Source organism: Schistocerca nitens, chromosome 6, assembly GCF_023898315.1.
Source record: "Schistocerca nitens isolate TAMUIC-IGC-003100 chromosome 6, iqSchNite1.1, whole genome shotgun sequence".
Lineage (NCBI taxonomy): Eukaryota > Metazoa > Arthropoda > Insecta > Orthoptera > Acrididae > Schistocerca > Schistocerca nitens.
The window spans coordinates 114,987,621-115,006,532 of record NC_064619.1 but is presented as its reverse complement, the minus strand read 5'-3'; the positions used below and the strand labels follow the sequence as shown (position 1 = coordinate 115,006,532).

The following is an 18,912-nucleotide window of genomic DNA, read 5'->3' as shown; positions in this document are numbered from 1 at the left end:
ATGCACGTTATCCATGTGAAGAGGCGCAAGCAGATGCTACCATTCTGCGAGATTCCTGCAGAAGGTATACGAATTGCGTTGATATACAGAGCACAAGGGAGCCAAAGCCAAGGCCTCCGTGGCGCAATCGGCTAGCGCGTTCGGCTGTTAACCGAAAGGTTGGCGGTTCGAGCCCCCCCCGGGGGCGAAATCGTTTTAACCGGCACCGAGGTGAGGACATACGTCAACTTTGTTAGAGATACACAGCTAGCGTGACAATTTGGCTGTGTTTGAGTGATGCCACACAGCCTTATACACATTCAGCCAAGTGACACTGTAGGTAAAAACATGGCCCTACACAGACGTTCTACTGTTTTCCTATTTATTCGCCATGTGTGACTGCAGTAGAGCGACGCCCACTACAAAAGACGTATTCTTTACATTCAATTTCAGCGTATACGTCGCGACTGCCATATGACAGGGCCTGTCTCTCGATGTCGATTTGTATTTGGTGTCTCTTAAGTGTCGGTCTGCAGTGGGCCGCTGTTGGCCGAGAGACGTGCAGTCGCCTTACATGAAGCCCCATGGGCAACGCCAGTGCCACTGTGGACAACAGCATACTGTAGCCAGAGAGAGGAGCCGAAAGGTGCATTTCGCAGTCGAGCCACGCTATCCCACAAGCTGTGCACTAGGTCAGGATTGTGCAGACCGCAAACTTCTGGTGGCCCGACGCTCGTCGTCGATCGTAAGGGCGAAACAGTCAAGAGATTTGGAAAACGGCAATGTGGACACCCCCAGCAGCAGCTGTGTGCCAAATCCGATATCTGGTCGAGGGCTGCAAGATTCAGTATGATGAAGTGACAATTCGGGGATAGCTCGCAAACGCTAAGCTGCCGCCTTCTTAGCTCAGTGGTAGAGCACTGGTCTCGTAAACCAGGGGTCGTGAGTTCGAACCTCACAGAAGGCATTCATTTTTTTAACCTTCCTGCAAGGAGCGGAGCTATCTCGAGCAGCATCTAACACATGGCAGTACACTGAATGAAAGGGATGTTCTACAACCTATGACAAGTATTCTACTGGCCTCAGAGGTTTTCTGAATGCATAGGCACAACAGTGGTTTGTATGCATTTTGCAGTATAATGTCATGCTTGGCGATGTCATTCGTTTACGAGCCTCGCTACAGTGTGCATGCACGTTATCCATGTGAAGAGGCGCAAGCAGATGCTACCATTCTGCGAGATTCCTGCAGAAGGTATACGAATTGCGTTGATATACAGAGCACAAGTGGTTTGTATGCATTTTGCAGTATAATGTCATGCTTGGCGATGTCATTCGTTTACGAGCCTCGCTACAGTGTGCATGCACGTTATCCATGTGAAGAGGCGCAAGCAGATGCTACCATTCTGCGAGATTCCTGCAGAAGGTATACGAATTGCGTTGATATACAGAGCACAAGTGGTTTGTATGCATTTTGCAGTATAATGTCATGCTTGGCGATGTCATTCGTTTACGAGCCTCGCTACAGTGTGCATGCACGTTATCCATGTGAAGAGGCGCAAGCAGATGCTACCATTCTGCGAGATTCCTGCAGAAGGTATACGAATTGCGTTGATATACAGAGCACAAGGGAGCCAAAGTCAAGGCCTCCGTGGCGCAATCGGCTAGCGCGTTCGGCTGTTAACCGAAAGGTTGGTGGTTCGAGCCCACCCGGGGGCGAAATCGTTTTAACCGGCACCGAGGTGAGGACATACGTCAACTTTGTTAGAGATACACAGCTAGCGTGACAATTTGGCTGTGTTTGAGTGATGCCACACAGCCTTATACACATTCAGCCAAGTGACACTGTAGGTAAAAACATGGCCCTACACAGACGTTCTACTGTTTTCCTATTTATTCGCCATGTGTGACTGCAGTAGAGCGACGCCCACTACAAAAGACGTATTCTTTACATTCAATTTCAGCGTATACGTCGCGACTGCCATATGACAGGGCCTGTCTCTCGATGTCGATTTGTATTTGGTGTCTCTTAAGTGTCGGTCTGCAGTGGGCCGCTGTTGGCCGAGAGACGTGCAGTCGCCTTACATGAAGCCCCATGGGCAACGCCAGTGCCACTGTGGACAACAGCATACTGTAGCCAGAGAGAGGAGCCGAAAGGTGCATTTCGCAGTCGAGCCACGCTATCCCACAAGCTGTGCACTAGGTCAGGATTGTGCAGACCGCAAACTTCTGGTGGCCCGACGCTCGTCGTCGATCGTAAGGGCGAAACAGTCAAGAGATTTGGAAAACGGCAATGTGGACACCCCCAGCAGCAGCTGTGTGCCAAATCCGATATCTGGTCGAGGGCTGCAAGATTCAGTATGATGAAGTGACAATTCGGGGATAGCTCGCAAACGCTAAGCTGCCGCCTTCTTAGCTCAGTGGTAGAACACTGGTCTCGTAAACCAGGGGTCGTGAGTTCGAACCTCACAGAAGGCATTCATTTTTTTAACCTTCCTGCAAGGAGCGGAGCTATCTCGAGCAGCATCTAACACATGGCAGTACACTGAATGAAAGGGATGTTCTACAACCTATGACAAGTATTCTACTGGCCTCAGAGGTTTTCTGAATGCATAGGCACAACAGTGGTTTGTATGCATTTTGCAGTATAATGTCATGCTTGGCGATGTCATTCGTTTACGAGCCTCGCTACAGTGTGCATGCACGTTATCCATGTGAAGAGGCGCAAGCAGATGCTACCATTCTGCGAGATTCCTGCAGAAGGTATACGAATTGCGTTGATATACAGAGCACAAGGGAGCCAAAGCCAAGGCCTCCGTGGCGCAATCGGCTAGCGCGTTCGGCTGTTAACCGAAAGGTTGGCGGTTCGAGCCCCCCCCGGGGGCGAAATCGTTTTAACCGGCACCGAGGTGAGGACATACGTCAACTTTGTTAGAGATACACAGCTAGCGTGACAATTTGGCTGTGTTTGAGTGATGCCACACAGCCTTATACACATTCAGCCAAGTGACACTGTAGGTAAAAACATGGCCCTACACAGACGTTCTACTGTTTTCCTATTTATTCGCCATGTGTGACTGCAGTAGAGCGACGCCCACTACAAAAGACGTATTCTTTACATTCAATTTCAGCGTATACGTCGCGACTGCCATATGACAGGGCCTGTCTCTCGATGTCGATTTGTATTTGGTGTCTCTTAAGTGTCGGTCTGCAGTGGGCCGCTGTTGGCCGAGAGACGTGCAGTCGCCTTACATGAAGCCCCATGGGCAACGCCAGTGCCACTGTGGACAACAGCATACTGTAGCCAGAGAGAGGAGCCGAAAGGTGCATTTCGCAGTCGAGCCACGCTATCCCACAAGCTGTGCACTAGGTCAGGATTGTGCAGACCGCAAACTTCTGGTGGCCCGACGCTCGTCGTCGATCGTAAGGGCGAAACAGTCAAGAGATTTGGAAAACGGCAATGTGGACACCCACAGCAGCAGCTGTGTGCCAAATCCGATATCTGGTCGAGGGCTGCAAGATTCAGTATGATGAAGTGACAATTCGGGGATAGCTCGCAAACGCTAAGCTGCCGCCTTCTTAGCTCAGTGGTAGAACACTGGTCTCGTAAACCAGGGGTCGTGAGTTCGAACCTCACAGAAGGCTTTCATTTTTTTAACCTTCCTGCAAGGAGCGGAGCTATCTCGAGCAGCATCTAACACATGGCAGTACACTGAATGAAAGGGATGTTCTACAACCTATGACAAGTATTCTACTGGCCTCAGAGGTTTTCTGAATGCATAGGCACAACAGTGGTTTGTATGCATTTTGCAGTATAATGTCATGCTTGGCGATGTCATTCGTTTACGAGCCTCGCTACAGTGTGCATGCACGTTATCCATGTGAAGAGGCGCAAGCAGATGCTACCATTCTGCGAGATTCCTGCAGAAGGTATACGAATTGCGTTGATATACAGAGCACAAGTGGTTTGTATGCATTTTGCAGTATAATGTCATGCTTGGCGATGTCATTCGTTTACGAGCCTCGCTACAGTGTGCATGCACGTTATCCATGTGAAGAGGCGCAAGCAGATGCTACCATTCTGCGAGATTCCTGCAGAAGGTATACGAATTGCGTTGATATACAGAGCACAAGGGAGCCAAAGTCAAGGCCTCCGTGGCGCAATCGGCTAGCGCGTTCGGCTGTTAACCGAAAGGTTGGTGGTTCGAGCCCACCCGGGGGCGAAATCGTTTTAACCGGCACCGAGGTGAGGACATACGTCAACTTTGTTAGAGATACACAGCTAGCGTGACAATTTGGCTGTGTTTGAGTGATGCCACACAGCCTTATACACATTCAGCCAAGTGACACTGTAGGTAAAAACATGGCCCTACACAGACGTTCTACTGTTTTCCTATTTATTCGCCATGTGTGACTGCAGTAGAGCGACGCCCACTACAAAAGACGTATTCTTTACATTCAATTTCAGCGTATACGTCGCGACTGCCATATGACAGGGCCTGTCTCTCGATGTCGATTTGTATTTGGTGTCTCTTAAGTGTCGGTCTGCAGTGGGCCGCTGTTGGCCGAGAGACGTGCAGTCGCCTTACATGAAGCCCCATGGGCAACGCCAGTGCCACTGTGGACAACAGCATACTGTAGCCAGAGAGAGGAGCCGAAAGGTGCATTTCGCAGTCGAGCCACGCTATCCCACAAGCTGTGCACTAGGTCAGGATTGTGCAGACCGCAAACTTCTGGTGGCCCGACGCTCGTCGTCGATCGTAAGGGCGAAACAGTCAAGAGATTTGGAAAACGGCAATGTGGACACCCCCAGCAGCAGCTGTGTGCCAAATCCGATATCTGGTCGAGGGCTGCAAGATTCAGTATGATGAAGTGACAATTCGGGGATAGCTCGCAAACGCTAAGCTGCCGCCTTCTTAGCTCAGTGGTAGAACACTGGTCTCGTAAACCAGGGGTCGTGAGTTCGAACCTCACAGAAGGCATTCATTTTTTTAACCTTCCTGCAAGGAGCGGAGCTATCTCGAGCAGCATCTAACACATGGCAGTACACTGAATGAAAGGGATGTTCTACAACCTATGACAAGTATTCTACTGGCCTCAGAGGTTTTCTGAATGCATAGGCACAACAGTGGTTTGTATGCATTTTGCAGTATAATGTCATGCTTGGCGATGTCATTCGTTTACGAGCCTCGCTACAGTGTGCATGCACGTTATCCATGTGAAGAGGCGCAAGCAGATGCTACCATTCTGCGAGATTCCTGCAGAAGGTATACGAATTGCGTTGATATACAGAGCACAAGGGAGCCAAAGCCAAGGCCTCCGTGGCGCAATCGGCTAGCGCGTTCGGCTGTTAACCGAAAGGTTGGCGGTTCGAGCCCCCCCCGGGGGCGAAATCGTTTTAACCGGCACCGAGGTGAGGACATACGTCAACTTTGTTAGAGATACACAGCTAGCGTGACAATTTGGCTGTGTTTGAGTGATGCCACACAGCCTTATACACATTCAGCCAAGTGACACTGTAGGTAAAAACATGGCCCTACACAGACGTTCTACTGTTTTCCTATTTATTCGCCATGTGTGACTGCAGTAGAGCGACGCCCACTACAAAAGACGTATTCTTTACATTCAATTTCAGCGTATACGTCGCGACTGCCATATGACAGGGCCTGTCTCTCGATGTCGATTTGTATTTGGTGTCTCTTAAGTGTCGGTCTGCAGTGGGCCGCTGTTGGCCGAGAGACGTGCAGTCGCCTTACATGAAGCCCCATGGGCAACGCCAGTGCCACTGTGGACAACAGCATACTGTAGCCAGAGAGAGGAGCCGAAAGGTGCATTTCGCAGTCGAGCCACGCTATCCCACAAGCTGTGCACTAGGTCAGGATTGTGCAGACCGCAAACTTCTGGTGGCCCGACGCTCGTCGTCGATCGTAAGGGCGAAACAGTCAAGAGATTTGGAAAACGGCAATGTGGACACCCACAGCAGCAGCTGTGTGCCAAATCCGATATCTGGTCGAGGGCTGCAAGATTCAGTATGATGAAGTGACAATTCGGGGATAGCTCGCAAACGCTAAGCTGCCGCCTTCTTAGCTCAGTGGTAGAACACTGGTCTCGTAAACCAGGGGTCGTGAGTTCGAACCTCACAGAAGGCTTTCATTTTTTTAACCTTCCTGCAAGGAGCGGAGCTATCTCGAGCAGCATCTAACACATGGCAGTACACTGAATGAAAGGGATGTTCTACAACCTATGACAAGTATTCTACTGGCCTCAGAGGTTTTCTGAATGCATAGGCACAACAGTGGTTTGTATGCATTTTGCAGTATAATGTCATGCTTGGCGATGTCATTCGTTTACGAGCCTCGCTACAGTGTGCATGCACGTTATCCATGTGAAGAGGCGCAAGCAGATGCTACCATTCTGCGAGATTCCTGCAGAAGGTATACGAATTGCGTTGATATACAGAGCACAAGTGGTTTGTATGCATTTTGCAGTATAATGTCATGCTTGGCGATGTCATTCGTTTACGAGCCTCGCTACAGTGTGCATGCACGTTATCCATGTGAAGAGGCGCAAGCAGATGCTACCATTCTGCGAGATTCCTGCAGAAGGTATACGAATTGCGTTGATATACAGAGCACAAGGGAGCCAAAGTCAAGGCCTCCGTGGCGCAATCGGCTAGCGCGTTCGGCTGTTAACCGAAAGGTTGGTGGTTCGAGCCCACCCGGGGGCGAAATCGTTTTAACCGGCACCGAGGTGAGGACATACGTCAACTTTGTTAGAGATACACAGCTAGCGTGACAATTTGGCTGTGTTTGAGTGATGCCACACAGCCTTATACACATTCAGCCAAGTGACACTGTAGGTAAAAACATGGCCCTACACAGACGTTCTACTGTTTTCCTATTTATTCGCCATGTGTGACTGCAGTAGAGCGACGCCCACTACAAAAGACGTATTCTTTACATTCAATTTCAGCGTATACGTCGCGACTGCCATATGACAGGGCCTGTCTCTCGATGTCGATTTGTATTTGGTGTCTCTTAAGTGTCGGTCTGCAGTGGGCCGCTGTTGGCCGAGAGACGTGCAGTCGCCTTACATGAAGCCCCATGGGCAACGCCAGTGCCACTGTGGACAACAGCATACTGTAGCCAGAGAGAGGAGCCGAAAGGTGCATTTCGCAGTCGAGCCACGCTATCCCACAAGCTGTGCACTAGGTCAGGATTGTGCAGACCGCAAACTTCTGGTGGCCCGACGCTCGTCGTCGATCGTAAGGGCGAAACAGTCAAGAGATTTGGAAAACGGCAATGTGGACACCCCCAGCAGCAGCTGTGTGCCAAATCCGATATCTGGTCGAGGGCTGCAAGATTCAGTATGATGAAGTGACAATTCGGGGATAGCTCGCAAACGCTAAGCTGCCGCCTTCTTAGCTCAGTGGTAGAACACTGGTCTCGTAAACCAGGGGTCGTGAGTTCGAACCTCACAGAAGGCATTCATTTTTTTAACCTTCCTGCAAGGAGCGGAGCTATCTCGAGCAGCATCTAACACATGGCAGTACACTGAATGAAAGGGATGTTCTACAACCTATGACAAGTATTCTACTGGCCTCAGAGGTTTTCTGAATGCATAGGCACAACAGTGGTTTGTATGCATTTTGCAGTATAATGTCATGCTTGGCGATGTCATTCGTTTACGAGCCTCGCTACAGTGTGCATGCACGTTATCCATGTGAAGAGGCGCAAGCAGATGCTACCATTCTGCGAGATTCCTGCAGAAGGTATACGAATTGCGTTGATATACAGAGCACAAGGGAGCCAAAGCCAAGGCCTCCGTGGCGCAATCGGCTAGCGCGTTCGGCTGTTAACCGAAAGGTTGGCGGTTCGAGCCCACCCGGGGGCGAAATCGTTTTAACCGGCACCGAGGTGAGGACATACGTCAACTTTGTTAGAGATACACAGCTAGCGTGACAATTTGGCTGTGTTTGAGTGATGCCACACAGCCTTATACACATTCAGCCAAGTGACACTGTAGGTAAAAACATGGCCCTACACAGACGTTCTACTGTTTTCCTATTTATTCGCCATGTGTGACTGCAGTAGAGCGACGCCCACTACAAAAGACGTATTCTTTACATTCAATTTCAGCGTATACGTCGCGACTGCCATATGACAGGGCCTGTCTCTCGATGTCGATTTGTATTTGGTGTCTCTTAAGTGTCGGTCTGCAGTGGGCCGCTGTTGGCCGAGAGACGTGCAGTCGCCTTACATGAAGCCCCATGGGCAACGCCAGTGCCACTGTGGACAACAGCATACTGTAGCCAGAGAGAGGAGCCGAAAGGTGCATTTCGCAGTCGAGCCACGCTATCCCACAAGCTGTGCACTAGGTCAGGATTGTGCAGACCGCAAACTTCTGGTGGCCCGACGCTCGTCGTCGATCGTAAGGGCGAAACAGTCAAGAGATTTGGAAAACGGCAATGTGGACACCCCCAGCAGCAGCTGTGTGCCAAATCCGATATCTGGTCGAGGGCTGCAAGATTCAGTATGATGAAGTGACAATTCGGGGATAGCTCGCAAACGCTAAGCTGCCGCCTTCTTAGCTCAGTGGTAGAACACTGGTCTCGTAAACCAGGGGTCGTGAGTTCGAACCTCACAGAAGGCATTCATTTTTTTAACCTTCCTGCAAGGAGCGGAGCTATCTCGAGCAGCATCTAACACATGGCAGTACACTGAATGAAAGGGATGTTCTACAACCTATGACAAGTATTCTACTGGCCTCAGAGGTTTTCTGAATGCATAGGCACAACAGTGGTTTGTATGCATTTTGCAGTATAATGTCATGCTTGGCGATGTCATTCGTTTACGAGCCTCGCTACAGTGTGCATGCACGTTATCCATGTGAAGAGGCGCAAGCAGATGCTACCATTCTGCGAGATTCCTGCAGAAGGTATACGAATTGCGTTGATATACAGAGCACAAGGGAGCCAAAGTCAAGGCCTCCGTGGCGCAATCGGCTAGCGCGTTCGGCTGTTAACCGAAAGGTTGGTGGTTCGAGCCCACCCGGGGGCGAAATCGTTTTAACCGGCACCGAGGTGAGGACATACGTCAACTTTGTTAGAGATACACAGCTAGCGTGACAATTTGGCTGTGTTTGAGTGATGCCACACAGCCTTATACACATTCAGCCAAGTGACACTGTAGGTAAAAACATGGCCCTACACAGACGTTCTACTGTTTTCCTATTTATTCGCCATGTGTGACTGCAGTAGAGCGACGCCCACTACAAAAGACGTATTCTTTACATTCAATTTCAGCGTATACGTCGCGACTGCCATATGACAGGGCCTGTCTCTCGATGTCGATTTGTATTTGGTGTCTCTTAAGTGTCGGTCTGCAGTGGGCCGCTGTTGGCCGAGAGACGTGCAGTCGCCTTACATGAAGCCCCATGGGCAACGCCAGTGCCACTGTGGACAACAGCATACTGTAGCCAGAGAGAGGAGCCGAAAGGTGCATTTCGCAGTCGAGCCACGCTATCCCACAAGCTGTGCACTAGGTCAGGATTGTGCAGACCGCAAACTTCTGGTGGCCCGACGCTCGTCGTCGATCGTAAGGGCGAAACAGTCAAGAGATTTGGAAAACGGCAATGTGGACACCCACAGCAGCAGCTGTGTGCCAAATCCGATATCTGGTCGAGGGCTGCAAGATTCAGTATGATGAAGTGACAATTCGGGGATAGCTCGCAAACGCTAAGCTGCCGCCTTCTTAGCTCAGTGGTAGAACACTGGTCTCGTAAACCAGGGGTCGTGAGTTCGAACCTCACAGAAGGCTTTCATTTTTTTAACCTTCCTGCAAGGAGCGGAGCTATCTCGAGCAGCATCTAACACATGGCAGTACACTGAATGAAAGGGATGTTCTACAACCTATGACAAGTATTCTACTGGCCTCAGAGGTTTTCTGAATGCATAGGCACAACAGTGGTTTGTATGCATTTTGCAGTATAATGTCATGCTTGGCGATGTCATTCGTTTACGAGCCTCGCTACAGTGTGCATGCACGTTATCCATGTGAAGAGGCGCAAGCAGATGCTACCATTCTGCGAGATTCCTGCAGAAGGTATACGAATTGCGTTGATATACAGAGCACAAGTGGTTTGTATGCATTTTGCAGTATAATGTCATGCTTGGCGATGTCATTCGTTTACGAGCCTCGCTACAGTGTGCATGCACGTTATCCATGTGAAGAGGCGCAAGCAGATGCTACCATTCTGCGAGATTCCTGCAGAAGGTATACGAATTGCGTTGATATACAGAGCACAAGGGAGCCAAAGTCAAGGCCTCCGTGGCGCAATCGGCTAGCGCGTTCGGCTGTTAACCGAAAGGTTGGTGGTTCGAGCCCACCCGGGGGCGAAATCGTTTTAACCGGCACCGAGGTGAGGACATACGTCAACTTTGTTAGAGATACACAGCTAGCGTGACAATTTGGCTGTGTTTGAGTGATGCCACACAGCCTTATACACATTCAGCCAAGTGACACTGTAGGTAAAAACATGGCCCTACACAGACGTTCTACTGTTTTCCTATTTATTCGCCATGTGTGACTGCAGTAGAGCGACGCCCACTACAAAAGACGTATTCTTTACATTCAATTTCAGCGTATACGTCGCGACTGCCATATGACAGGGCCTGTCTCTCGATGTCGATTTGTATTTGGTGTCTCTTAAGTGTCGGTCTGCAGTGGGCCGCTGTTGGCCGAGAGACGTGCAGTCGCCTTACATGAAGCCCCATGGGCAACGCCAGTGCCACTGTGGACAACAGCATACTGTAGCCAGAGAGAGGAGCCGAAAGGTGCATTTCGCAGTCGAGCCACGCTATCCCACAAGCTGTGCACTAGGTCAGGATTGTGCAGACCGCAAACTTCTGGTGGCCCGACGCTCGTCGTCGATCGTAAGGGCGAAACAGTCAAGAGATTTGGAAAACGGCAATGTGGACACCCCCAGCAGCAGCTGTGTGCCAAATCCGATATCTGGTCGAGGGCTGCAAGATTCAGTATGATGAAGTGACAATTAGGGGATAGCTCGCAAACGCTAAGCTGCCGCCTTCTTAGCTCAGTGGTAGAACACTGGTCTCGTAAACCAGGGGTCGTGAGTTCGAACCTCACAGAAGGCATTCATTTTTTTAACCTTCCTGCAAGGAGCGGAGCTATCTCGAGCAGCATCTAACACATGGCAGTACACTGAATGAAAGGGATGTTCTACAACCTATGACAAGTATTCTACTGGCCTCAGAGGTTTTCTGAATGCATAGGCACAACAGTGGTTTGTATGCATTTTGCAGTATAATGTCATGCTTGGCGATGTCATTCGTTTACGAGCCTCGCTACAGTGTGCATGCACGTTATCCATGTGAAGAGGCGCAAGCAGATGCTACCATTCTGCGAGATTCCTGCAGAAGGTATACGAATTGCGTTGATATACAGAGCACAAGGGAGCCAAAGCCAAGGCCTCCGTGGCGCAATCGGCTAGCGCGTTCGGCTGTTAACCGAAAGGTTGGCGGTTCGAGCCCACCCGGGGGCGAAATCGTTTTAACCGGCACCGAGGTGAGGACATACGTCAACTTTGTTAGAGATACACAGCTAGCGTGACAATTTGGCTGTGTTTGAGTGATGCCACACAGCCTTATACACATTCAGCCAAGTGACACTGTAGGTAAAAACATGGCCCTACACAGACGTTCTACTGTTTTCCTATTTATTCGCCATGTGTGACTGCAGTAGAGCGACGCCCACTACAAAAGACGTATTCTTTACATTCAATTTCAGCGTATACGTCGCGACTGCCATATGACAGGGCCTGTCTCTCGATGTCGATTTGTATTTGGTGTCTCTTAAGTGTCGGTCTGCAGTGGGCCGCTGTTGGCCGAGAGACGTGCAGTCGCCTTACATGAAGCCCCATGGGCAACGCCAGTGCCACTGTGGACAACAGCATACTGTAGCCAGAGAGAGGAGCCGAAAGGTGCATTTCGCAGTCGAGCCACGCTATCCCACAAGCTGTGCACTAGGTCAGGATTGTGCAGACCGCAAACTTCTGGTGGCCCGACGCTCGTCGTCGATCGTAAGGGCGAAACAGTCAAGAGATTTGGAAAACGGCAATGTGGACACCCCCAGCAGCAGCTGTGTGCCAAATCCGATATCTGGTCGAGGGCTGCAAGATTCAGTATGATGAAGTGACAATTCGGGGATAGCTCGCAAACGCTAAGCTGCCGCCTTCTTAGCTCAGTGGTAGAACACTGGTCTCGTAAACCAGGGGTCGTGAGTTCGAACCTCACAGAAGGCATTCATTTTTTTAACCTTCCTGCAAGGAGCGGAGCTATCTCGAGCAGCATCTAACACATGGCAGTACACTGAATGAAAGGGATGTTCTACAACCTATGACAAGTATTCTACTGGCCTCAGAGGTTTTCTGAATGCATAGGCACAACAGTGGTTTGTATGCATTTTGCAGTATAATGTCATGCTTGGCGATGTCATTCGTTTACGAGCCTCGCTACAGTGTGCATGCACGTTATCCATGTGAAGAGGCGCAAGCAGATGCTACCATTCTGCGAGATTCCTGCAGAAGGTATACGAATTGCGTTGATATACAGAGCACAAGGGAGCCAAAGTCAAGGCCTCCGTGGCGCAATCGGCTAGCGCGTTCGGCTGTTAACCGAAAGGTTGGTGGTTCGAGCCCACCCGGGGGCGAAATCGTTTTAACCGGCACCGAGGTGAGGACATACGTCAACTTTGTTAGAGATACACAGCTAGCGTGACAATTTGGCTGTGTTTGAGTGATGCCACACAGCCTTATACACATTCAGCCAAGTGACACTGTAGGTAAAAACATGGCCCTACACAGACGTTCTACTGTTTTCCTATTTATTCGCCATGTGTGACTGCAGTAGAGCGACGCCCACTACAAAAGACGTATTCTTTACATTCAATTTCAGCGTATACGTCGCGACTGCCATATGACAGGGCCTGTCTCTCGATGTCGATTTGTATTTGGTGTCTCTTAAGTGTCGGTCTGCAGTGGGCCGCTGTTGGCCGAGAGACGTGCAGTCGCCTTACATGAAGCCCCATGGGCAACGCCAGTGCCACTGTGGACAACAGCATACTGTAGCCAGAGAGAGGAGCCGAAAGGTGCATTTCGCAGTCGAGCCACGCTATCCCACAAGCTGTGCACTAGGTCAGGATTGTGCAGACCGCAAACTTCTGGTGGCCCGACGCTCGTCGTCGATCGTAAGGGCGAAACAGTCAAGAGATTTGGAAAACGGCAATGTGGACACCCCCAGCAGCAGCTGTGTGCCAAATCCGATATCTGGTCGAGGGCTGCAAGATTCAGTATGATGAAGTGACAATTCGGGGATAGCTCGCAAACGCTAAGCTGCCGCCTTCTTAGCTCAGTGGTAGAGCACTGGTCTCGTAAACCAGGGGTCGTGAGTTCGAACCTCACAGAACGCATTCATTTTTTTAACCTTCCTGCAAGGAGCGGAGCTATCTCGAGCAGCATCTAACACATGGCAGTACACTGAATGAAAGGGATGTTCTACAACCTATGACAAGTATTCTACTGGCCTCAGAGGTTTTCTGAATGCATAGGCACAACAGTGGTTTGTATGCATTTTGCAGTATAATGTCATGCTTGGCGATGTCATTCGTTTACGAGCCTCGCTACAGTGTGCATGCACGTTATCCATGTGAAGAGGCGCAAGCAGATGCTACCATTCTGCCAGATTCCTGCAGAAGGTATACGAATTGCGTTGATATACAGAGCACAAGTGGTTTGTATGCATTTTGCAGTATAATGTCATGCTTGGCGATGTCATTCGTTTACGAGCCTCGCTACAGTGTGCATGCACGTTATCCATGTGAAGAGGCGCAAGCAGATGCTACCATTCTGCGAGATTCCTGCAGAAGGTATACGAATTGCGTTGATATACAGAGCACAAGGGAGCCAAAGTCAAGGCCTCCGTGGCGCAATCGGCTAGCGCGTTCGGCTGTTAACCGAAAGGTTGGTGGTTCGAGCCCACCCGGGGGCGAAATCGTTTTAACCGGCACCGAGGTGAGGACATACGTCAACTTTGTTAGAGATACACAGCTAGCGTGACAATTTGGCTGTGTTTGAGTGATGCCACACAGCCTTATACACATTCAGCCAAGTGACACTGTAGGTAAAAACATGGCCCTACACAGACGTTCTACTGTTTTCCTATTTATTCGCCATGTGTGACTGCAGTAGAGCGACGCCCACTACAAAAGACGTATTCTTTACATTCAATTTCAGCGTATACGTCGCGACTGCCATATGACAGGGCCTGTCTCTCGATGTCGATTTGTATTTGGTGTCTCTTAAGTGTCGGTCTGCAGTGGGCCGCTGTTGGCCGAGAGACGTGCAGTCGCCTTACATGAAGCCCCATGGGCAACGCCAGTGCCACTGTGGACAACAGCATACTGTAGCCAGAGAGAGGAGCCGAAAGGTGCATTTCGCAGTCGAGCCACGCTATCCCACAAGCTGTGCACTAGGTCAGGATTGTGCAGACCGCAAACTTCTGGTGGCCCGACGCTCGTCGTCGATCGTAAGGGCGAAACAGTCAAGAGATTTGGAAAACGGCAATGTGGACACCCCCAGCAGCAGCTGTGTGCCAAATCCGATATCTGGTCGAGGGCTGCAAGATTCAGTATGATGAAGTGACAATTCGGGGATAGCTCGCAAACGCTAAGCTGCCGCCTTCTTAGCTCAGTGGTAGAACACTGGTCTCGTAAACCAGGGGTCGTGAGTTCGAACCTCACAGAAGGCATTCATTTTTTTAACCTTCCTGCAAGGAGCGGAGCTATCTCGAGCAGCATCTAACACATGGCAGTACACTGAATGAAAGGGATGTTCTACAACCTATGACAAGTATTCTACTGGCCTCAGAGGTTTTCTGAATGCATAGGCACAATAGTGGTTTGTATGCATTTTGCAGTATAATGTCATGCTTGGCGATGTCATTCGTTTACGAGCCTCGCTACAGTGTGCATGCACGTTATCCATGTGAAGAGGCGCAAGCAGATGCTACCATTCTGCGAGATTCCTGCAGAAGGTATACGAATTGCGTTGATATACAGAGCACAAGGGAACCAAAGTCAAGGCCTCCGTGGCGCAATCGGCTAGCGCGTTCGGCTGTTAACCGAAAGGTTGGTGGTTCGAGCCCACCCGGGGGCGAAATCGTTTTAACCGGCACCGAGGTGAGGACATACGTCAACTTTGTTAGAGATACACAGCTAGCGTGACAATTTGGCTGTGTTTGAGTGATGCCACACAGCCTTATACACATTCAGCCAAGTGACACTGTAGGTAAAAACATGGCCCTACACAGACGTTCTACTGTTTTCCTATTTATTCGCCATGTGTGACTGCAGTAGAGCGACGCCCACTACAAAAGACGTATTCTTTACATTCAATTTCAGCGTATACGTCGCGACTGCCATATGACAGGGCCTGTCTCTCGATGTCGATTTGTATTTGGTGTCTCTTAAGTGTCGGTCTGCAGTGGGCCGCTGTTGGCCGAGAGACGTGCAGTCGCCTTACATGAAGCCCCATGGGCAACGCCAGTGCCACTGTGGACAACAGCATACTGTAGCCAGAGAGAGGAGCCGAAAGGTGCATTTCGCAGTCGAGCCACGCTATCCCACAAGCTGTGCACTAGGTCAGGATTGTGCAGACCGCAAACTTCTGGTGGCCCGACGCTCGTCGTCGATCGTAAGGGCGAAACAGTCAAGAGATTTGGAAAACGGCAATGTGGACACCCCCAGCAGCAGCTGTGTGCCAAATCCGATATCTGGTCGAGGGCTGCAAGATTCAGTATGATGAAGTGACAATTCGGGGATAGCTCGCAAACGCTAAGCTGCCGCCTTCTTAGCTCAGTGGTAGAACACTGGTCTCGTAAACCAGGGGTCGTGAGTTCGAACCTCACAGAAGGCATTCATTTTTTTAACCTTCCTGCAAGGAGCGGAGCTATCTCGAGCAGCATCTAACACATGGCAGTACACTGAATGAAAGGGATGTTCTACAACCTATGACAAGTATTCTACTGGCCTCAGAGGTTTTCTGAATGCATAGGCACAACAGTGGTTTGTATGCATTTTGCAGTATAATGTCATGCTTGGCGATGTCATTCGTTTACGAGCCTCGCTACAGTGTGCATGCACGTTATCCATGTGAAGAGGCGCAAGCAGATGCTACCATTCTGCGAGATTCCTGCAGAAGGTATACGAATTGCGTTGATATACAGAGCACAAGGGAGCCAAAGTCAAGGCCTCCGTGGCGCAATCGGCTAGCGCGTTCGGCTGTTAACCGAAAGGTTGGTGGTTCGAGCCCACCCGGGGGCGAAATCGTTTTAACCGGCACCGAGGTGAGGACATACGTCAACTTTGTTAGAGATACACAGCTAGCGTGACAATTTGGCTGTGTTTGAGTGATGCCACACAGCCTTATACACATTCAGCCAAGTGACACTGTAGGTAAAAACATGGCCCTACACAGACGTTCTACTGTTTTCCTATTTATTCGCCATGTGTGACTGCAGTAGAGCGACGCCCACTACAAAAGACGTATTCTTTACATTCAATTTCAGCGTATACGTCGCGACTGCCATATGACAGGGCCTGTCTCTCGATGTCGATTTGTATTTGGTGTCTCTTAAGTGTCGGTCTGCAGTGGGCCGCTGTTGGCCGAGAGACGTGCAGTCGCCTTACATGAAGCCCCATGGGCAACGCCAGTGCCACTGTGGACAACAGCATACTGTAGCCAGAGAGAGGAGCCGAAAGGTGCATTTCGCAGTCGAGCCACGCTATCCCACAAGCTGTGCACTAGGTCAGGATTGTGCAGACCGCAAACTTCTGGTGGCCCGACGCTCGTCGTCGATCGTAAGGGCGAAACAGTCAAGAGATTTGGAAAACGGCAATGTGGACATCCCCAGCAGCAGCTGTGTGCCAAATCCGATATCTGGTCGAGGGCTGCAAGATTCAGTATGATGAAGTGACAATTCGGGGATAGCTCGCAAACGCTAAGCTGCCGCCTTCTTAGCTCAGTGGTAGAGCACTGGTCTCGTAAACCAGGGGTCGTGAGTTCGAACCTCACAGAAGGCATTCATTTTTTTAACCTTCCTGCAAGGAGCGGAGCTATCTCGAGCAGCATCTAACACATGGCAGTACACTGAATGAAAGGGATGTTCTACAACCTATGACAAGTATTCTACTGGCCTCAGAGGTTTTCTGAATGCATAGGCACAACAGTGGTTTGTATGCATTTTGCAGTATAATGTCATGCTTGGCGATGTCATTCGTTTACGAGCCTCGCTACAGTGTGCATGCACGTTATCCATGTGAAGAGGCGCAAGCAGATGCTACCATTCTGCGAGATTCCTGCAGAAGGTATACGAATTGCGTTGATATACAGAGCACAAGGGAGCCAAAGCCAAGGCCTCCGTGGCGCAATCGGCTAGCGCGTTCGGCTGTTAACCGAAAGGTTGGCGGTTCGAGCCCACCCGGGGGCGAAATCGTTTTAACCGGCACCGAGGTGAGGACATACGTCAACTTTGTTAGAGATACACAGCTAGCGTGACAATTTGGCTGTGTTTGAGTGATGCCACACAGCCTTATACACATTCAGCCAAGTGACACTGTAGGTAAAAACATGGCCCTACACAGACGTTCTACTGTTTTCCTATTTATTCGCCATGTGTGACTGCAGTAGAGCGACGCCCACTACAAAAGACGTATTCTTTACATTCAATTTCAGCGTATACGTCGCGACTGCCATATGACAGGGCCTGTCTCTCGATGTCGATTTGTATTTGGTGTCTCTTAAGTGTCGGTCTGCAGTGGGCCGCTGTTGGCCGAGAGACGTGCAGTCGCCTTACATGAAGCCCCATGGGCAACGCCAGTGCCACTGTGGACAACAGCATACTGTAGCCAGAGAGAGGAGCCGAAAGGTGCATTTCGCAGTCGAGCCACGCTATCCCACAAGCTGTGCACTAGGTCAGGATTGTGCAGACCGCAAACTTCTGGTGGCCCGACGCTCGTCGTCGATCGTAAGGGCGAAACAGTCAAGAGATTTGGAAAACGGCAATGTGGACACCCCCAGCAGCAGCTGTGTGCCAAATCCGATATCTGGTCGAGGGCTGCAAGATTCAGTATGATGAAGTGACAATTCGGGGATAGCTCGCAAACGCTAAGCTGCCGCCTTCTTAGCTCAGTGGTAGAACACTGGTCTCGTAAACCAGGGGTCGTGAGTTCGAACCTCACAGAAGGCATTCATTTTTTTAACCTTCCTGCAAGGAGCGGAGCTATCTCGAGCAGCATCTAACACATGGCAGTACACTGAATGAAAGGGATGTTCTACAACCTATGACAAGTATTCTACTGGCCTCAGAGGTTTTCTGAATGCATAGGCACAACAGTGGTTTGTATGCATTTTGCAGTATAATGTCATGCTTGGCGATGTCATTCGTTTACGAGCCTCGCTACAGTGTGCATGCACGTTATCCATGTGAAGAGGCGCAAGCAGATGCTACCATTCTGCGAGATTCCTGCAGAAGGTATACGAATTGCGTTGATATACAGAGCACAAGGGAGCCAAAGTCAAGGCCTCCGTGGCGCAATCGGCTAGCGCGTTCGGCTGTTAACCGAAAGGTTGGTGGTTCGAGCCCACCCGGGGGCGAAATCGTTTTAACCGGCACCGAGGTGAGGACATACGTCAACTTTGTTAGAGATACACAGCTAGCGTGACAATTTGGCTGTGTTTGAGTGATGCCACACAGCCTTATACACATTCAGCCAAGTGACACTGTAGGTAAAAACATGGCCCTACACAGACGTTCTACTGTTTTCCTATTTATTCGCCATGTGTGACTGCAGTAGAGCGACG

At 50.2% G+C, this 18,912-nt stretch overlaps 31 non-coding genes across 31 annotated transcripts; all 31 read left to right on the top strand.

Moving 5' to 3' along the window:
* Positions 1 to 112: 112 nt before the first annotated feature.
* Trnan-guu (transfer RNA asparagine (anticodon GUU)) lies at positions 113 to 187 on the top strand. The gene has a single exon. It is a non-coding gene; the product is annotated as a tRNA-Asn (tRNA).
* A 687-nt stretch (positions 188 to 874) lies between these two features.
* On the top strand, positions 875 to 946 carry Trnat-cgu (transfer RNA threonine (anticodon CGU)). The gene has a single exon. It is a non-coding gene; the product is annotated as a tRNA-Thr (tRNA).
* Positions 947 to 1,621: 675 nt separating this feature from the next.
* Trnan-guu (transfer RNA asparagine (anticodon GUU)) lies at positions 1,622 to 1,695 on the top strand. The gene has a single exon. It is a non-coding gene; the product is annotated as a tRNA-Asn (tRNA).
* Positions 1,696 to 2,382: 687 nt separating this feature from the next.
* On the top strand, positions 2,383 to 2,454 carry Trnat-cgu (transfer RNA threonine (anticodon CGU)). The gene has a single exon. It is a non-coding gene; the product is annotated as a tRNA-Thr (tRNA).
* Positions 2,455 to 2,787: 333 nt separating this feature from the next.
* Positions 2,788 to 2,862, top strand: Trnan-guu (transfer RNA asparagine (anticodon GUU)). Its single transcript has one exon. It is a non-coding gene; the product is annotated as a tRNA-Asn (tRNA).
* Positions 2,863 to 3,549: 687 nt separating this feature from the next.
* Trnat-cgu (transfer RNA threonine (anticodon CGU)) lies at positions 3,550 to 3,621 on the top strand. Its single transcript has one exon. It is a non-coding gene; the product is annotated as a tRNA-Thr (tRNA).
* A 504-nt stretch (positions 3,622 to 4,125) lies between these two features.
* Trnan-guu (transfer RNA asparagine (anticodon GUU)) lies at positions 4,126 to 4,199 on the top strand. The gene has a single exon. It is a non-coding gene; the product is annotated as a tRNA-Asn (tRNA).
* Positions 4,200 to 4,886: 687 nt separating this feature from the next.
* On the top strand, positions 4,887 to 4,958 carry Trnat-cgu (transfer RNA threonine (anticodon CGU)). The gene has a single exon. It is a non-coding gene; the product is annotated as a tRNA-Thr (tRNA).
* Positions 4,959 to 5,291: 333 nt separating this feature from the next.
* On the top strand, positions 5,292 to 5,366 carry Trnan-guu (transfer RNA asparagine (anticodon GUU)). The gene has a single exon. It is a non-coding gene; the product is annotated as a tRNA-Asn (tRNA).
* A 687-nt stretch (positions 5,367 to 6,053) lies between these two features.
* On the top strand, positions 6,054 to 6,125 carry Trnat-cgu (transfer RNA threonine (anticodon CGU)). The gene has a single exon. It is a non-coding gene; the product is annotated as a tRNA-Thr (tRNA).
* Positions 6,126 to 6,629: 504 nt separating this feature from the next.
* Positions 6,630 to 6,703, top strand: Trnan-guu (transfer RNA asparagine (anticodon GUU)). Its single transcript has one exon. It is a non-coding gene; the product is annotated as a tRNA-Asn (tRNA).
* Positions 6,704 to 7,390: 687 nt separating this feature from the next.
* Positions 7,391 to 7,462, top strand: Trnat-cgu (transfer RNA threonine (anticodon CGU)). Its single transcript has one exon. It is a non-coding gene; the product is annotated as a tRNA-Thr (tRNA).
* Positions 7,463 to 7,795: 333 nt separating this feature from the next.
* Trnan-guu (transfer RNA asparagine (anticodon GUU)) lies at positions 7,796 to 7,869 on the top strand. Its single transcript has one exon. It is a non-coding gene; the product is annotated as a tRNA-Asn (tRNA).
* A 687-nt stretch (positions 7,870 to 8,556) lies between these two features.
* Positions 8,557 to 8,628, top strand: Trnat-cgu (transfer RNA threonine (anticodon CGU)). The gene has a single exon. It is a non-coding gene; the product is annotated as a tRNA-Thr (tRNA).
* Positions 8,629 to 8,961: 333 nt separating this feature from the next.
* On the top strand, positions 8,962 to 9,035 carry Trnan-guu (transfer RNA asparagine (anticodon GUU)). Its single transcript has one exon. It is a non-coding gene; the product is annotated as a tRNA-Asn (tRNA).
* Positions 9,036 to 9,722: 687 nt separating this feature from the next.
* Positions 9,723 to 9,794, top strand: Trnat-cgu (transfer RNA threonine (anticodon CGU)). Its single transcript has one exon. It is a non-coding gene; the product is annotated as a tRNA-Thr (tRNA).
* Positions 9,795 to 10,298: 504 nt separating this feature from the next.
* Positions 10,299 to 10,372, top strand: Trnan-guu (transfer RNA asparagine (anticodon GUU)). The gene has a single exon. It is a non-coding gene; the product is annotated as a tRNA-Asn (tRNA).
* A 687-nt stretch (positions 10,373 to 11,059) lies between these two features.
* Positions 11,060 to 11,131, top strand: Trnat-cgu (transfer RNA threonine (anticodon CGU)). Its single transcript has one exon. It is a non-coding gene; the product is annotated as a tRNA-Thr (tRNA).
* Positions 11,132 to 11,464: 333 nt separating this feature from the next.
* Positions 11,465 to 11,538, top strand: Trnan-guu (transfer RNA asparagine (anticodon GUU)). Its single transcript has one exon. It is a non-coding gene; the product is annotated as a tRNA-Asn (tRNA).
* A 687-nt stretch (positions 11,539 to 12,225) lies between these two features.
* Positions 12,226 to 12,297, top strand: Trnat-cgu (transfer RNA threonine (anticodon CGU)). The gene has a single exon. It is a non-coding gene; the product is annotated as a tRNA-Thr (tRNA).
* A 333-nt stretch (positions 12,298 to 12,630) lies between these two features.
* Positions 12,631 to 12,704, top strand: Trnan-guu (transfer RNA asparagine (anticodon GUU)). The gene has a single exon. It is a non-coding gene; the product is annotated as a tRNA-Asn (tRNA).
* Positions 12,705 to 13,391: 687 nt separating this feature from the next.
* Positions 13,392 to 13,463, top strand: Trnat-cgu (transfer RNA threonine (anticodon CGU)). Its single transcript has one exon. It is a non-coding gene; the product is annotated as a tRNA-Thr (tRNA).
* Positions 13,464 to 13,967: 504 nt separating this feature from the next.
* Trnan-guu (transfer RNA asparagine (anticodon GUU)) lies at positions 13,968 to 14,041 on the top strand. Its single transcript has one exon. It is a non-coding gene; the product is annotated as a tRNA-Asn (tRNA).
* A 687-nt stretch (positions 14,042 to 14,728) lies between these two features.
* Positions 14,729 to 14,800, top strand: Trnat-cgu (transfer RNA threonine (anticodon CGU)). The gene has a single exon. It is a non-coding gene; the product is annotated as a tRNA-Thr (tRNA).
* Positions 14,801 to 15,133: 333 nt separating this feature from the next.
* On the top strand, positions 15,134 to 15,207 carry Trnan-guu (transfer RNA asparagine (anticodon GUU)). Its single transcript has one exon. It is a non-coding gene; the product is annotated as a tRNA-Asn (tRNA).
* Positions 15,208 to 15,894: 687 nt separating this feature from the next.
* On the top strand, positions 15,895 to 15,966 carry Trnat-cgu (transfer RNA threonine (anticodon CGU)). Its single transcript has one exon. It is a non-coding gene; the product is annotated as a tRNA-Thr (tRNA).
* A 333-nt stretch (positions 15,967 to 16,299) lies between these two features.
* Positions 16,300 to 16,373, top strand: Trnan-guu (transfer RNA asparagine (anticodon GUU)). Its single transcript has one exon. It is a non-coding gene; the product is annotated as a tRNA-Asn (tRNA).
* A 687-nt stretch (positions 16,374 to 17,060) lies between these two features.
* On the top strand, positions 17,061 to 17,132 carry Trnat-cgu (transfer RNA threonine (anticodon CGU)). The gene has a single exon. It is a non-coding gene; the product is annotated as a tRNA-Thr (tRNA).
* Positions 17,133 to 17,465: 333 nt separating this feature from the next.
* Positions 17,466 to 17,539, top strand: Trnan-guu (transfer RNA asparagine (anticodon GUU)). The gene has a single exon. It is a non-coding gene; the product is annotated as a tRNA-Asn (tRNA).
* Positions 17,540 to 18,226: 687 nt separating this feature from the next.
* Positions 18,227 to 18,298, top strand: Trnat-cgu (transfer RNA threonine (anticodon CGU)). Its single transcript has one exon. It is a non-coding gene; the product is annotated as a tRNA-Thr (tRNA).
* A 333-nt stretch (positions 18,299 to 18,631) lies between these two features.
* Trnan-guu (transfer RNA asparagine (anticodon GUU)) lies at positions 18,632 to 18,705 on the top strand. The gene has a single exon. It is a non-coding gene; the product is annotated as a tRNA-Asn (tRNA).
* Positions 18,706 to 18,912: the final 207 nt, after the last annotated feature.